Below are 17779 nucleotides of genomic sequence, written 5' to 3'. Positions count from 1 at the left end.
TACATAGTGGGCAAAGAGTTCTTACACTCTTCTAGTAATTCCATTCTATGCTTTTCTCACTCTGTTTACTTCTCCCTGAAATGACCGTGACCTTCTGCCAGATTTTCTTGAAGGTTATGCTAATCTTTGTTGGCAAGAGAAACAGTAGCTGGAGCGAAAGAAGTGAAAGAGAATGCCACATGAGAATGAACAGCATGCAGAGCGTGAGAAGTTTCTGCAATAACTGGAACTGGAGCAGCCTTGTCAGCATGCAGTCCCTGGAGCAGTAAATGGGGATGTACACACTGGAATGTTCAGGAATCAAATGTTAATTAACATTCAGGTGCTCAGAAAGGCATTTGGGATAAATCCTTTGCGAAGGCAGGTGGGGGCCCCTCAGGTACTTTCCGTGAAGTTTTGTGTATCGCACACAGCCCTTCATTTAGCCTCAAAAGTAATTTCTGTCATGTTTAAGTCCAAATGAATTTGTCTCCCTGAGAGTGCAGTGCACAGCCTTTCACACATAAATAGCAAATGTGTTTATGTGCAGGGTCAGACAAACTTCCCACAATATTTTCTGACCTGAGCATCTTAAAACATGGTCAAAATTAAACTGCCTCGTGTCAGATTTGTGCAGATCTGTATATTTAACAGCATGGAAGTATTCTTATGGAGTGGAGGGAGAGGGTTAATGCCACTCTCTTAAAGGAGCTGGAATTGCTGCTGCTTCCTAGAAGATCCCAAGCGTTGCAGTTTAAGCCACTTCAGGCTCTTGAACATTGCAACATCTGTAGCGTGGTTCAGGGCCAAAATGCAAACAGTTATGTCACATCTACTTTACAAGATGGAACGTGGTTTAACCAAGTTGAGGGGCAAGCCTGCTGCAAGGAGGCCCCACAATATATTTGTTTTTGTAGAACAGATGAACCCTAAATTAGTACCAGATGTCAATACTAGGTCTGCTGTATGGGGAACACAGCAGGGAACAAGCAATTATGGTGGAGCCACTGTGAGGCCATATTTAAGGTTGCATTCTGTTTTACACTGACAGGGAGAACTCAGTCTTTGTATATTATATTAAAACACCATCTTGCTCCATTCAGCATTGGTCCATGCGTGTATCTACTGAGGGATGATAAAGTGCCTTCTGCTCCCAAACCAGATTGCTATCTGCCTTTGGATTGCCTACACAGCATATCCATGCCCTATTTCTATTTGTGCTCTGCACTGACATTGTGAAGAGTGGTGTGAGCTTCTTTCTTGGTTTGCTTCAACTGCCTTTGGCTTCAGATGTAGCTCTGCTCTCATCACAGGCTGCAATGCTTTTGGCCTTGTGATCATTTTTCTGTCATTTTGCTTGTTAGTTTGTTCATTGGTTACTTAGCAATTTTCTTTGTTTTCCTAGACTTTTTTTGTTGCCAAGAACTTTCCTCTTGGCAAACAGGGAAAAGAGGAGATTTTCAGTTTGAGTTAAGCCATGTGGCTTCCAATAGCCTTTTAGTTCTCTGCCTCAGAACAATTTAGTCCCTTATCCCACATGGCTCATTTGTGACAAGGTCTTCTTGCTTGCACTTCCCATCACATGTGTTGAGGGCATGTGTCAGGAAGAATCCTTATTGTCAAGAAGATAATTGCTTTCAGAAAGCAATTATCTTCTTTAATAATTCTTTATTCTGGAGATTCCGCTAACTCCATGTCTTTCACTTGCTCAGTTAAAAGAAAAGATCTTCAGTGTCTTCTCTTGAACTTAATTGGGAACCTCTGAGGATTTCTTCAGACACCAGCAGGGCAACACAGAGGGCAAGGACTCAGTGTTTGGAAGGCCTTTTTTTCTCATTAATGTCTGAGTAGTTTTCCCTTGGTGCAATACAGTGCATAGGGAGTTCAAGGAAGATAATTTAATGCAAAGTCTTCAAATAAATGTCTCTTGTTTCTTCCTTGCTTTTTAACTTTCATGACTTAGTGGTCCCACAGGCTCCATCTGTAGAGGGATGCTGTAAAGGGCCATGATGTAGAATTTGGCTACATTCTCTTACAATCCAGTGTCTGGCTGATGCACACACCTTTGCACAGTTTACGTGACAGCCCATATCCTCCAAAATAGCACTCAGTTGTGGCTGAGGTTATAGTACGGGCCAGGAGGTGTTTGTAGAAAACAGTATGGATAAAACCACCTGGTCTGGGGTAGCTCATGGCTATGAGGGCACAAGTTTGCTCTCAAGACCATGCCATTCCTTCTAAAGGACAGAAAAGGGACCCTGAGGTGTTTTATTTGCTTGTGCAGCTGTGGCTGTATTGGTCCTGAAGAGGTTCAGAAGAGTGTTTGTAAGGATAACTCAATGCTGAGTTCCTGTCATGACACAAAATCATCAGGAACAACAGGAAGCCTTTGGTATTCACCTACTGGAGTAAAAATTGTGTCTTCTGAGAACTGTTGATCCAACTGTATAGACCATTTTGGTCACTCCATGACAACACAGAGACCTATTGCCCTTCAGAGAAAAATCTCTAAGCAGTTTTGCCCACTGGAAATTATTCTTCTAGCAACATATACTCCTTTTACAGGATCAGAAAAAAATCTTTCTTTAGATAGAAACTAATTTTATTTCTTTCTTCACTGTTTTCACCATAACCAAAGAGACTTTTAGGCTGTTGTCCCTACATACTGCATGTATTTATTAGCACTGGCACCTCCCTTACTGCCTTTTAACCTCTTGTTTACGACTTCTTCTTGAACACACTCCTTAAGTGAGAAACAAGTCTTATGGTATTCACAACCACATAATTAAATCTGACTTCTCAGCTCCCCAGAACTGATAAAAATTGCTTTTTTCATTTGAGAGTCTCAGAAGAAAGAAACTCATCATCAGTCCCCTGGGGTCAGTGTCTACTCTTACATATGCCTATAGATTTTATTAGCCTAATCTTTCCCAAAATCAGGCAGACTCAGTGGTATCTGTCAGGGGTCTGGGTTGTGAACACAGCCTTGCAACCTGTTATCCATCCTCTTCAGCCCAAATGAACCTGGAGTTTAGGTTTATTTAAAGATAAGTGCCACCTAATGAGTTACAGTGCCCTGAATCTACTGTCTTCAGTTCCTCTAGATGAGTCTGTAGTCTCTCCTGATACTTAGGAGATTATTTAAAGTAGTTCCAAAAAACCATAAAGTGATCCAAGCTTTTGTGATCATAGTGGAGGAGTGAAAAGTTGTATTCTCTTTTATACTCAGTCTGTTTTTTACAGTCAAATATTGAATGTCTGTGAAAATTTACACCTCTTTAATCCATTAATAAAACCTTTGTAGGCTGAAAAGGTTCAAAAAATGGAGAGATGATCGACTGAGTGAATTGATTCAAAATTTTCTTTATTATGTTACTGGATGCTTCAGAACTGCATATTTTTCAATCCCCTCTGCCTTAATATCTCAAAAAATAAAAGGTACATATGGAATGAAAGTTTGATAGATTTACTGGAGTTAAAGCATATTTTTTCTCTCTGTTAATCAACCAAGTTTTTTTTTTTCCAGTGGCAATTTTATGTATGTTACAGAAAGCTAATGGTAAAAACATTGTACTCAACTTCTGTCCTCTTACTCAATTTCAAGAGACAAAATCCCCAGTTATACATTAATTTAGTTGATATGCTCCATATCTGTAGGGATAAAACCCATATTTTGCCTGGTTGGAGAAAAAAGCAGTAAAAGATTTCTTAAGTTATGCAAAGAAGACATTATTTATTGAACATTACAATACTTTTCGTGTTTAGGTGAGAAAATTCTAAATATATGCCAGCAAGCAAATCACTTGCCCTGCTTGTGGGGACAAAGTATTGATGAATTGTGAGGAAGGCAGCCCTGAACAAGCAAAATTTGCCATGCAATTGGGGAGACCTGCTGCTGCCTGTGGAACAAAGCCATGTGCCACTGGTGGCTTTACCTTTCCATGTTTTTTTGCTCTGTTTTGTGTTAAATGTGTTACAGAAGTAACTGGTTGCACCCTTACAATGTGATATTATGGCACATCAGACTGAAGGGGCAATGGAAGAAGATGCTGCACTCAGAAAGGGAGCAGGTTCACCTTTTATATAAGAGATGCCAACTTAAAGAACATTCTGCAGATTTTCAGTGAATGAGGCAGCTCACCCATGACTATTCTGAAAATAAGACCCATTCATCTATCTATCTATCTATCTGTCTATCTAAAGGATCTTGTTCTAGATCCCCATTTTTCTGGAGTTCTTTTAGCATACAAAGAAGGTGGAGAAATATTTGTTTCCTCCTGCAGGTGATCATGCCAGACCTCAGGCTGCATTAGAGGTATTGTGCAGGGAGATTGCCAAATGCAGACTTATGGAATATTGGTCATTAGGTTAATGGAAAGCTTTTTCAGAGTGAGAGGAAAACACTCATAACACTAATGCTGGTGAAATATGTGGCTGGCCCTGAGCAAGTGCTTCCCAGCCAAGGGATTGAAGAATGGGATTTCTGATACTTCTATTAATTAAATGAGGGTAGGGTGTTCAAAATGTTTATGTCTTGGATGGTATTCCAGTTGATAACCATGCAGATGAATGAGATTAGGGAACAGGGGAGATACAGCCTTGCATGATGTTCTCTGTTTGGAACTTATGGCACAATTACAACACATTGTAAGAAAAAATTAGTTCTGGAGCTGTTAGAGGCCTAGAGATCATATAACACCTAACAGTTCACCTAACTTTTGTCTCTGAGTGAGAAAAGAGGAAACTCCCAAAATAGGTTGCTGTCAGTGTCTCAGATGTTTTTTGCTTTGGTTACTGTAATCTTCTCCTGTCTGGCCCCATGGTTCCTCTGCTCTCTCCCTCACATCTGTCCTGAATGTTTCTGCTAAAGTCATACTCATTTCCTCCCACACATTAGCACTCCATTGATTTCCTGTCACTTGCCATGTCAAATTTAAGCTGCTCATCTTTACCTACAACGCCCTTATTGTGTGCTCCTGCCCATATATTCAGTTTCATTTCCTCTGACTCCCCCTCCCACCTCTCTGATCTGGAAATGACCTCAGTTCACAGGATTTGTGGTCCACAAAAGAAAAGACTTAAGTGAAACTGTTTTTAATCAACACTGGTTTCTTAAAATCATCTTGATTTTAATTAGCTGGTTTCTGTAGCAATTCTGTAGCAATTCATACACTCCAAATAGAATTGTATTGACCTAACATATTTTTATGTTAATATAAGCAAACCAGGGCAGCTTTCTTTGGGGTTATTCCTCTTATTATTGTGTAAGCCTATGATACATGCATTAGTTTGCATTGGCATGCAGAAGCTAAACTGATAAAACCATTTTGAGAGCCAATATGAGTGTTGACAAGAAAACAATTTCCTTCCATTTTACACTTCTGAGATTTGAAAAGAATAAATAAATATCTTGTCTTCCAACTGAAACAAAGCTCTCAGAGCATTGCTAGAAATAAGAAAGACCTGCACCAGTAACATAACAGTGGGGCATAAAAGGAAGTTGATTCTCTGTGAATGAAACAGAAAAAAAGTTGATCCTCTGTTTCCTGGTTTCTCACATTTTGCCTACTTCCTAAGACCTTTATTGGTCTGTAATATGCAGGAAAGTTGTGCCTTCCTTTCCATCATGCTACCAGTTCCTCTTCCTAATTGCCCAGCATGTCTTTTCTTTTTTTGGTGTCTTTTCTTATTGCCTTCTGTAGCCATGTTATAGAGGTGATGAGCATCTAGAGCAGCACTGACTGACATAAGGAAGATCTTTGCATGATACACTTTGCCAGCTGTAACTGTGTACAATTTTGACCATGGATATGTTCCAATGTAGAGATCTAATTACCCAATATCCCATCTGTGCATCCCTTAGCTGGCACGTCCATCTGATCCTTTGTTATGCCCTAATATGTTCTTTGCTCTGTCTTCTCCTGCCCACTTCTGATGTGGGCCAAAGTTACCTAATTTGTAGTTGCATCTGGTTAATTCAGCTTAACAACCAGCTTCTAAAATAACTCAGACTTCCTCACTGCCCGATCACTTTTCCACAGTGAAGTCTGATTATGTGGGGGATAGGGATACTGGCCGTTTTCTCCTGTCTGTGCTGAAGGTGAAGGCTGCAGCTACCTACATGTATCCAAGGAGGTCTTCAACCTCCAGTAGCCCCCAGTTAAATTTCATGTACCTGGTCAACCACCTAAATGTTTTTATGGAGGTTTCATGCTTAACACTTGTTGATTCTTTTTCTCATTGCCAAGAAGATACATGTTTGGAGAGGCTCTCCTTGTTTAGAGAACCTAGAGTTAAACTTTGGATCAGTCAATTTGGCACTGTTTTCCTTATAAATCTCCTGCAAAAGGTGCTGGTACTCAGGGTAAATATCCTGACTGTTGCCATGCTACAGGAGTTTGTGTGGGGCAGCTCTGAGGGTTCTGTTCTCTTGAAATAAAACAGAGTGAATGGAGAAGCCAAGAACACATTGCACACTGCACGTGTGTGTGCATGTTTGTGTGATGGCTACAGTGTTTTTCAGCTGAATTTGTTTGCTTTGAGACTGAAGGTGAAAACAAAACAAGTGGACCTCTCTTTTACTGAGGTCACAATAAGTCAAATAGAGCAACAGTGTAAAAGTGGTTTGGCTTCCTAGCTCTCCTCACCTGAGCTAGCAGTGACTGTTTATCAAGCACATTTATTTTACTATCAGCAGAGATAAAGCAAGTTGAGGAAGAAGGGGTGGGGGTTACACGAGAGGCCAAGGACAGGGAGCTTTCTGTGCAGCCTCTCAAGCACTTTGATTGTAGTTTGGGATTTTTCAAAGCTGCACATGTTGTGTAATATCTGCCAATAAACACAGCTCAGTGGGTGAGAAATCTGTCTGCCTCTTGCTGAGGATTAGAAGAGAAAAGACACCAAACGAGCAGTTTCCTCACGTGTGGGTCATGCCCCTCACTGGGGTACTTGCCCCTGACCTAATCCTGTTCTACTTTGTCTCCCTCACTCCCTCCTGTCCTCCTTCCCCCTTCTCCTCCTCTACTGCTGCACTACTGGTGGTCTGGTGCATGCTGCACAGATGTTTTCCCCATGCTATTATAAGATTATTTTTCAAGTGGCTTCTTGGAACAGATGTTCCAGTGTATGCACTCTCCTTGTCTTGGCTGAAAGTGCTCTTTGCAAAGAGCAGATTGCCTTGCTGCTCTCCTTTTGATCTGAAGAGCGAGTGCGAGGAAAAATCCCCACACGAACGATGCTGGGTTTTGTTTTGGGCTGCTTGGCAATGCTGCACCTGGGTGTGTGTCTCCTGCTTCTTTTCTCCCCATCACTAGTGCTGCTTGCAGATGGTTTTTTCTGTGCCTTTCTTCCCCAGCCCATTTTTTTTCCCTTTGTGATCCAGTACTTTACTCCCACTGCCTTTAAATTTTCTTTCATCTAGCATTCTGGTATTCGTGCTTTCAAAATCTTTCTCTACCCATTGCCAACACCTCATCTTCATTTTTCCCTTCCCTTGGCAACTCCTGGACTGTTAGGATGGATTGGTCCCATGAGTTTGGGTACAGAACCTGTTCCTTTTTTGGTCTTTTAGTTTTGAATTTATATTCATTGCTTAGTTTCTGAGTTGTCCTAGTGAATTCACCAGGGTATTGTTGCTGCTGCTTTTTCATTTTATTTCTCCTATAGGCTCAGGAACATTTTCAAGAATCAAATGTTCTTATGATGTCAAAGGAGCATCTTTTCCGAGTGCCACTTAATTTAGAGATGCAACAACAGCATGGCACAAGGAGGTTGTGAATTTATGCTATGTTTTAGGACCTTGTAGTTAGACTTATACCAATGAATCTCATCTTTTGTGATTAAAAAAGTTGATTACAATATCTTTATTTGCTCACATCCTATCTATTAAATAGACAGTATATCAGCTTCAACTCCGTCTGTTGACCTTAAAATTTCAACTTACATGAACTCAGTCTTTAGGGAAAAAAATTAATATTGATAATTTTTTCTGAGCCAATGAGTTCCTAACTTACTATTAATCAGGTTCAGTTGATTTGGGATTTTTACATCAGCAGAGAATTTAGTTTGGATACCTGCCCATTTTTACTCTTGTTTTAATATGGCTAACACTCTATGTACCTATTAACTCATTTAGGATTGTCTTCTTATGGAAAAGTTCTGCAGAATTCAATGAGGAATGCTAACCTCACCTAGGAATGTGAAGGATTCTCTAACAGGAATATTACTTTCTATTTCATTTTCAGTCTGTCCTAGATTCCTCCAGAAATGTTAATACTCCTTGTTCATTTATAGACTTGCAGAGAAATTTCTCTAGAACTCAGCAGGGCTAAAATGATGAAGTAACGCACCTTCCTAGGTTATATTTTTAAACCACAATTGTAGCTTAGTGAACCCTTCCCTCCTCTAGCTTTCTTCAAAGGATTGTTCATATATATATATATATACACACACACACACACAGAGAACATATATATAATACATATGTGTTCTGTTTATATCTATATATATTCTGTATATATATATTTGGTATATATGTATATATATGTTCTGTAGATATATTCTGTATACATATATATTTGGTTTTTTTATTCATTTTATTTCTGATACACACTGAATTACAATGCCACAGACCAATCCTATGAAGGAAGCTAGAGGAGGGAGCTACTACTGCCTGTGATGTGAGCTAAGCCTGTAAGAACAGCTGTGGTTTTGATGCACTGCTCTCAAAGTAAGAACTCCTGTAAAACTGACCTATGGGTATAAATTCAACTGCAATCCAAATAATTCATTTGAGATAAATTATTCTATTTCCATTCACATTTGGGGCCAGAGTGGCACACATCCTCCTTCTCTGGAGACTTAGAAAACTGTCCTTTCAGTACTGCTGCTGGTAGGTTGCTCCTTCCTCTTGCATTCTGCACTGAAGCCCTAGAAAGCTGCCTGAGTCACTTCTGTATTGTTAGCATCTAAAAGGGTAGTGGAAAGGTAGAAAAAGAATATTGTGTGGCTTAGTGATGATTTTCAACCGGCTTATGAGAGAAAGATCAAATGACAGAAAGCATGTGATCTCAGAAGGCTGGATTCTCATGCTTCAGGGAATCCAGTTCTGTTTCCTGACCTTTCTATGTGGTTGGTGTTGCAGGTGACATTGCAGACACAGGCACATCCAGCACAAACCTGAAGTTTGCAGAAAAAAAACCCCAGTCTTTTCAAATAAAAGAAATAATTGAAAATAGGCTGAAAAAACAGCCATATGTTGGCCTTCAGGTAATTTCTTCTGACCCAGGTGAGCCACATGTCATTCATAACAGATACTGTTCTGCATTCTTGTTATGATTCTCTGTTGACAGAAATGCCATAGGATTGCCAGCCTGTTCCAGTGTTCAGCTATTCCTGCTGCCCATAAAGTTTTCCAAGTCTGAATAACATTTATGGTTGCCATTGTACAGGCAGCCATAGGAGGATTTCTCCAAAAACTCACAGGTGACAGTAGGAATATCTAGGCTGTTTCAGCTGGGCTCCTTCAAGCCTATGATTTAGGTGTAACCTGTTATCAAAAAGCCTATGGCAGCAGCCAGGGGTTGCTTTAGTTTGATTTTGTTCATTTGGATTAAATGATGAAAATGAAAGCTTAACACATTTTTTCTTTCTTTTTTATGTAACTAAGTATTTAATTGGTTGTGTCAAAATAAAAAACTGGGAGATTCATTGGCTGGTTTTTTAGTTGCTTTTTTTGCTTTTTAGCAAGCATAAAAAGAAAAACATATGGAATTATTATTTTTAAAATGTGGAAAAATTCTGTGTCACCTAAACTGACCTTTAGCTGATAATGTTCTGTGTGAGGATGATATTTTAGTTGCCTTTCTGTTTATCCTTCTTCAGAAGAATATGGAGCATGAAAGAGGAGTTAAACTGTACATTTCCAGAAGGTGGTATCACAGATGTCTCTGATGAAGATGTGCTTCCACATTGGATATCTTCCTTACTTCACAGTCCAAGGAAGAGTTAATTTTAAAACACTCTTGATCTGTGCTGGACAGAAAAATGTGAAGAACAACAACTCCTCTTGCAGTAGACATTTGCAGAGGTAAGCACCCATGAACAGCAGGGGTCAAAAGCTGCACAGCCCCTGAAGAGCTTCTTGGGGAATTACTACAAATTTTAATTATAATTTAGACAAAATAAAAATCTAACCTGTAGTGATTGGCAATTATCTGGATTTGAGTGAGTTGATAGCTGTCATGACTTAATTTATAGAATTATGGAGTATTTTGCATTGGAAGAGAGCTGAAAGATCATCAGGCTCCAGCCCCCTTTGCCATGGAGCAACCAAGACCTGCTTGCTCAAAACCCCATCCAAGCTGGGCTTGAGCCCCTATGGCATTTTTATTTTATACATAAATTGTCAAAGTTTTATAACATGCTCCTGTACATTTCACTTTTTGAGTCCTTTGGAGGACAAATTGCATTTTTCTGCCTCCAGATGTGACCACCCCAAAATTCCCTGTTAGAAGTATTGCTAACAGAGTTTGGGCAAAAGAAATCATGAGAAGGTGCCTTTCCAAGTGAATGAACATCAGGGCAAAGAAGTGATAGATCTTAGCTGCAAAAATGAAACATAGATCCTAAATGATTGAATCTGAACACTTCAAGAAAGATTTAAAAAGGGTAAAATCCTATATCCTATACCCTTTATCAATCCTATTATTTTATAATGTGGGAAGCCAACAACTAGGTAATAAGTTTGAGAAAAGATTATTATTCACAATAGACTGCAGTCAGTATCTTGACTTAATTCTGTGTATTAATTAACAGTTATACTTGTTCAGAGCACTTTGAAATAAGATAGCAAATCTTGTCCTATTTTATCTGAGAAGGTAGAAGGGACAGGCTCTTCACAGCAAAGGTTAAAGGAAGCATTGGCATAACTCAGTCCCTAAAGTGCCCTGAGTAGTCCTCCATGGAGGAATTTGATAACTTTGCATCAGCACTTCTGCCTCCTGCCCTCTTTCACAGATACACCTAAAGATATATAGGCACCTTGAACCTCAGTCCCAAAATTTATAGGCTGTGGGATGAGGTGGAGTTAAAAAAACTTAAGTTCCTTTTTCATGGTGACAGGTTTGTGCTCTTGGACTGAGATCTCTGTACTACATCTTTCTGAAGCATAACAAATATTTTTTTCTCACCAGCATTCTGATATCTGATGTTCAGAATATGGTGTTCCTGAAAGACAGAAGAGAGGATATATTTTTGTCCTTTTGCCCTACAATTGCCTTTTTATTCTATATGCACATTTTATAACACCTATACCTCGTGCTTTGAGGTTTCCATAGGGTCACAGACTTGGTAGAGGCCTGAAAGACTAACTCACACTAAGTCTGATTAAACATCATTATCTCTCTGTTGTGATTTCCAGCTTTCTGAGCCACCCTAGGCAACCTTTTCCTGGATTGTAGATTGGTTTGTTTGATCTGCCTCTAGATTACTTAGAAGTAGGGCTTTTATTTTGGCTTGTAATTGTAACTAAACATCAAATGAACTCAATAATGGTAAAAAGCTGCATCCCAAACATTGTAATGATAAACTGACACTAAGTACCTTTTTCCAGGAAGATTTTCCTGCTCCATCTGGGTCTGAACATTCCTTTTCTTTACAGATACAGCTGGACTCATGTTCTCTCTTTCCCTCATGCCCTCTGGATATCACAGTTAGTCACACATCTAAAACATTCCTCCTATCCCTCTTCTTTCCCTCAGTCCAGCATAGCTCTGGATGTGTCTGGATGCATCACCACTGATACTAATCTTGCTGGAACTGTTTGCCCCTGGATATTTGAGACTGCAATCTAAAATTACCTTGTGGGAAGGATAGGGTTAAAAAAAAGTATGCTGGGATTCACAGGAAGGTAATCTGTGGGCAAGGTTAAGGCACATCTAATCTACAGGATGATCTTGCCTCATCAGTACCTTACAATTGTCCTACAGGACTATTTATAAATAGTTCAGTAATCATCAGCTGGGAAATATTTTTAATGACAAACTTCACCTCCAAAGTTTCTGTGTCCCTTCTCCCTGGACAAACATGTGGCAATCCATTAATATTAAACAAAATGTTGCTTATTTGGATGATAAATGGGAAGCATGTTATTGGTTAACAGCTATGTTTGGAAACAGTTTTAGAGGTGGTCATGTAACAAAATGGGAGGAAATCCAGGTGACAACATAGAGCATTAAAGCTGAGGTGGTAGCAAATGCAGTCAGCTAGGAAGGACTGTGAGAACTTACAGACAGGAGAACAGGGCTCTTTAATTTGGGAATCAGGTTTTAAGCTGTATTTTCTGATTGCACAATTGAATTTAACTCTTAGCTAACAGACCTAGAATTTGAAGTTGCAAAGTCCATCTCACAGGATGTTTTCCTCCTGGCTCATAAGACTTATGAAATACGCTTTTCTTTTTTGTGTGATTGCTGTGCAATTGATTTCAGAGAAGGCTTAAATAACATTGCAGAAGTCTTCCCTTCCAAAGGACAGCCAAAACTTCCTTGGCTCACCTGCCAGTTCTATTCTGACTCTTGTGTGTCACACAGCTGTCGGCTCACACCACACAGCTGGATGACTACTGAGTTTATGAGAATATTTGTGACCACTCTTAATTTAGATGAAAGCTATGATTCCAGCAGCCAATGGCAGGCAAACATTGGCTGCCTGATAGATATGAGCACTTTCTTTTATAAAAATGCATTCTAGTTTCTGGCACTCCGTAGATGGCTGAGTTCAAGGGCTGGAAAATGTGAGGTTGGGACACTGTGATTCAGCTGTTTGCTGTATAGCATTCATTATTATCTTCTGTATTTTCCCACAAGGACAGTTATAAATAATTTTGTAGTGATCAGATGGGAGAAGTAAGCACAATCCTTAGTCAGCACAACTGGAGAACAAGCTTTCCATCATCCCTCCCCCCCTTTCTCTATCTGACACCCTTGTTGTTCCCTGACCACTTTTACTACTGATGTAGTGGCCCCAGCCTGGGTGCTGGTGGTGCAGGAACTCCTCACCTGTGAGGGTGAACAGGAGAGCAAAGAGCCATGAGGAACCTGACTCTGCCTCCCCCTCCACATGCCAGCTGGAGCAAATGGCTGTAAGTCTGATTCAGGGTCCTCTGAAGAGCATGCAAATATTTGTGTTGATTTCAGTGGCTTTGGATCAGCACCTGTGTACACAGTAAGGGTTTTTTCCCATAAAAGGACAAAGTTGTGTTTTCCTTTCATAGAGAGAAAGGAAGCACCAGTAGTGCCTTCCCAGCTCTGCTCCTGAGAGAGTCCCTCTGGGTGCTGCTGTGCATCCTGATTTGCTGTTCTGGCAGATCCCTGGAAAGCCCAACCCGTGCACATGCCTCTATTCCTCCTGTTCCAAGACAAAGGAACGATGCTTGGTGTGTTCCACCTCATAGTGTTCAATGTTCAAGGGGTAATGAAAGGCCAGGAACATCTTATGGAATGTGTCCATTCCAAGAGAGGGAAAATTAATCCTTTATTACCCAAGGCAACTGTAAGTCGGTGTGAGTGACACACCACCTTGATCCTTTAAGAGTGCATTCCACTAGCACTACCATGCAATTCCTGTTTTTCTTTTAAAGCTTTTTTTACCTGAAACTGTGTGGTTTAACTGATTTGTTTAGGTTTTTCTTTTTTCTTGGAAGAATCTGGATGAGGAACTCACAAGCAGATAAAATCTAAGGCTACAGTCCAGAAGAGTTTACCAAGACACAAGTCATTAAATTCATGTTTATGTTGCCGGATCTCTGAAAAAAAAGTGTAATAAGGTCAAGTCCCAGGAAATCTGCATTATTTTAAAAAAATTAAGAAGAATTTATAACCCATGATTCATCAGTTTGATTGACTGCTGTTGTGTTAATGTACTGTGTTTCATCCATTTCCTTCACTTTAATTCTGTGGTTTCAAAGTCTGTCTCATAGGTTGATCAAGTCCCTCATTATAAAGTCCTACTTTGAAATTTGGATCACAAAAACTTTCTTTTACATGTCATCAAGATCATAATGAAGATGAAATGAAAAATATTGTGGCATTAATTTTGTGGGATTAAAAAATTATTTCATATTGTTTTTCAGCTGGAAGGAAAAGATGGCTTTCTGTATTCTTTTGAAATGCAAAGGAGTTCAGTTTTTCTATTCCTGGAGTATGTTTCTATTGATCTGTTATGATTCATCTCTGGAAGAAATCTCTAGATAAAACACTTCTAAATAAAAAACTTGTCATTTGAGGGAAAATGGACATTAATGGTGTTTTGAGAGCCCTTGCAATGCTTTCATAAATGACAGTACTTTGATGAAGGCTGAGATTCTGTTTTCTGGTCAATAATACAAAAATTTCCAACTCTTTATGGACCTTTGAGGCAAAGTGTTGATTGCAGGAGGTGATGAAGATAAGTATGATTGTGTGAAAAAAATGGGAAGTTAGGGAGGTGTTGGTGACAGGACTATGCAGCAATAAGAGATTTGGAGGTCAGAGAATTGTGGAAAAGCAAAGATCACGGAAATTTAGAGAAGCATGTGGCACGAGAAACAGCATCACTTCGCGAGCAAGGATAAGTTAATCATAGAGAGGGGGAAAAGTGAAAGAGAGGAATGAGATTTGTTGGCTCAAGAGCCAAAATCCTGTTTGGCCATGGGAGAAACATAAAAGGTGGTTGATAAAATATTAAATGAATACTTGAAGAAGGTGAGTACATAAAGTTGTGTGAGATGCCATTGATCGAAGCAGAAATTAATGTCATGGGATTTCTGCCAGGTTTCTGGAAGAGTCAGGGCAAAAATTGCTGGCAGAAATCCTATTTCCTTGCTCTTAGGCTATCTATAGATAATGCTTTACAGTCCCCAGACCTTTGTGAGCCATCTTCAAGGCTGTCTCTGGCACTGTCCAGAATCCCTGAGAGCTACAAAGGGTGAAGGTAGAGGTACCTGCTGAGCAGACAAAAGGGACCTGCCCGAAGGACAGAAAGACCACTTTGGACTTAATTATTGTTTGGTTTTTTAATTAATTTGCATGTTGGAGCAGAAGTAAGGGTTAGAGTTCAAGAGGCTTCTTTTTATTTTCTGTGGAGTTTTTTTTTCATGAGCAATTATCTGAGAACCCAGCAAGCCTGATTTTTAAACTCCTTACTAGTTCCAGAGAATTCTCAGACACATGAGGACAAATAATCTTTTTATATTGTATGAATGGTGCCATTTTACCATTTTCCAGCCTGGGCTCTTTTCTCCTCTTGCGGATAAACTGCTGCTTCAAATATCTTGGTTGCTTCTCTGGAAAGGGTGGTTGAGACCCAGACACATGGGAGGGGGTTGTCAGACAGCAAGGCTCCAAGGTCTCAAAGGTAGCATGGGGTACTGAATACATGTAATCATGGATAAACAATTCATTTTGAACTGTTCACATCAGCTAACAAGGTGTAGTCAAGCCACAGGGAAGAGGAAAGGCAGAATAAAGAGGTACAGGGGCACGCTTTCCTGCCATGAGCAGGGATAAGCATGGAAACCCACTAATTTTAGTCTCACTCCTGTAGGACTAGGTGACACCAGCAGTTTGTATTCACAGTCTGGCAGAAGACCAGACTAAGAGCATTGCTGACCCAAGTCCTGTGCTGTTTGAAGGGAGGGTGCTTGTGGTCAGAAATTATGAAGGAATGGGTCAAGAAAAGCCTTCATTTGGAGCCTGTTGAAGTTTTGTGTGTTCCTTCAGAGATTACAGATCTCTTCCTCAGAGAGTGTGGAATGAGCCTTGCTGACCAACCTGCCTTATGCACCAGAGACAGTTCTTCTTTGATTAAAGAATCCTGGTACTTCTGGGCTGAGTCAAACTTTTGATATAGAGCAGAATGGGAGGCTTTAGAATTGTGAGGTGCAAATAGATCAGGAAAAAAAAAAAAAGCACTGTCTATTGAGCAGCAAAAGTTTGGGAGTAAGACTACCTGTCAGCAAAAACAGACTGGATTTGGCTCAGTTTAGGGTATGCTAAAAGCCTGGACTGTGAGGACAGATGGGGCATTTCAGCCAAATACCATAATGAGCAGTGCTTGTGAATGGTGTTTTAGAGGTGTGGATGTGACGAAACGGTAATTTATGGTGTCTGCCAGAATCCCAGGGCTTTCCAAAGGAGTGATTTCGAGTGTGGAACACCATATTACTGTGACAAAATACTTGTGCTGCCTTATGCAGCTGTCTTAGCTCATGTATAAGAGACAAAAATAGGAGAAGTAAGAAATAAAGTGTCTAGCATATAAAAAAAAAAAGATTGTAATGAGTACAGGAAATAAAACTGAGATATAACTTTATCTGATCATGGAACTGCACAGTGGAAGGAGGGTGACACTGGTGGCCTGTTATGTTCAGTGAGCTGTTAATGATAGACAGTCTACCGGAAAAATTTAAGAACCGTGGCTGTTAATTCAAGAGGAACACTGAAGACTGACTAAATGTCAGATAATGGAGATAAGTGGGAGCTGGACTGTGCACATATCCACCATGTTTGCAGACAAATAGCCAGCCAGGTTGTCTTGGCTGTGGTCTTGGTCCTGGGCAGCAACAGAACTAAAAAATCACTCTTGAATCTCTCTCACTAGGGACTGGAAAAGGGAGAGTTTGAAGCTGTGGTTACCTCTCCTCCCCCTGCTGCCAGTGCCTTTGTAAATTTATATTGTGTCCCATTAAGGCTTTAGGAACCTTCTATCTTCAGTAGCAGATGGGCTCTGCTCTCTGCACCCACTTGTCCTTGTCCCCTGCTTGTCTCAGGGAAAGACACTGGTGCTTCCTGTGAATTAAGTGGATATCCAAAATACGAAAACATATCCTTTTTTAATTGGGTAAAGATATGAAGAAGTGCCCATAAAAAGGCAAGCACATCTGTTTGAAAATAATAACTGCTAAGGTGGTACAATGCATTTGTTTTTGAACATGAAAACTTTTCCTGGATATGTGGAACTCTCGATGACTTTTCGGTTTTAGAAACTAGACTTAGATATTCAACAAATACTCTTCCAAATATTGAAGTCTTCTGAAAGTTGGGTTTGGATGGTGGGGTCAGAGTGGAGGATATGGGCTCTTCTAAAAAGTATGCCCTAAATCAATAGCGAGGAATTATAATTTCCATTCGGACTGAAGAAATCTTTTCTACAAGACCTGTCTTACAGCAGAATTTGTACCAGCTCATCTTTGTGGAATTTCTGACTTACTCTAAAAGTATAAAAATGAAAACGCAATCAGTGGAACAGGTTCTTTGATACAACAGGTTAGAGTTTGCAAGGCCAGCTGCTATTTCTCATATCTGAGGTAGCCAGGTAAAGACCAAATAAATACGTGGAGTAATCACTCAGCAGAGAGGAGGTTGCATGGAGTGGAGGGAAATTTATTCCGGAAGAAGTCTCAAGAAAAGAAGACAGAGGCAATCAAGGTATGATTCTTTTAAGAATCACAGATTATTGTTTTGCAGAGCAGTCACAGTAAATCACTGCTTTCCAAAGTAGATATAGTGATATTAGGGGCTATAAAATTCATCTAAGAATTAAGAGAGGCTAAAAATGAGGCTCCAACAGTAGTTTAAAATGATAACCTGAGCCAGACCAAGGTCTTGAGATTATGAAAATAAGAATTAGAAGGCAGGATAAAGCTGAATTATCAGAATTTAAATATAGAGGTTATAGAAGAAGACCTATTACAAAAATCATGCTCAGGAAATATTTCATACATCCAGAACATGGAAATACTGACCCTGATAAGGTATGCTAG

At 39.9% G+C, this 17779-nt stretch overlaps 1 long non-coding RNA gene across 2 annotated transcripts in view; it reads left to right on the top strand.

The window, feature by feature from the left end:
• The window catches only part of LOC141728760 (uncharacterized), a 90041-nt gene that overhangs the window by 12743 nt on the left and 59519 nt on the right, over positions 1-17779 (top strand). The window contains exons 2-5 of one of the 2 annotated variants that reach the window (XR_012579923.1): positions 102-265; positions 9122-9265; positions 9862-10066; positions 13661-15137. This is a non-coding gene — a long non-coding RNA (uncharacterized LOC141728760). Of the gene's footprint in view, positions 1-101; positions 266-9121; positions 9266-9861; positions 10067-13660; positions 15138-17779 lie in introns of those variants that run through there. The other variant, XR_012579922.1, reaches the window with a different exon arrangement.

The sequence above is a fragment of the Zonotrichia albicollis genome, chromosome 4, assembly GCF_047830755.1.
Source record: "Zonotrichia albicollis isolate bZonAlb1 chromosome 4, bZonAlb1.hap1, whole genome shotgun sequence".
Classification (NCBI taxonomy): domain Eukaryota; kingdom Metazoa; phylum Chordata; class Aves; order Passeriformes; family Passerellidae; genus Zonotrichia; species Zonotrichia albicollis.
This window is presented reverse-complemented; position numbering and strand designations above follow the sequence as displayed.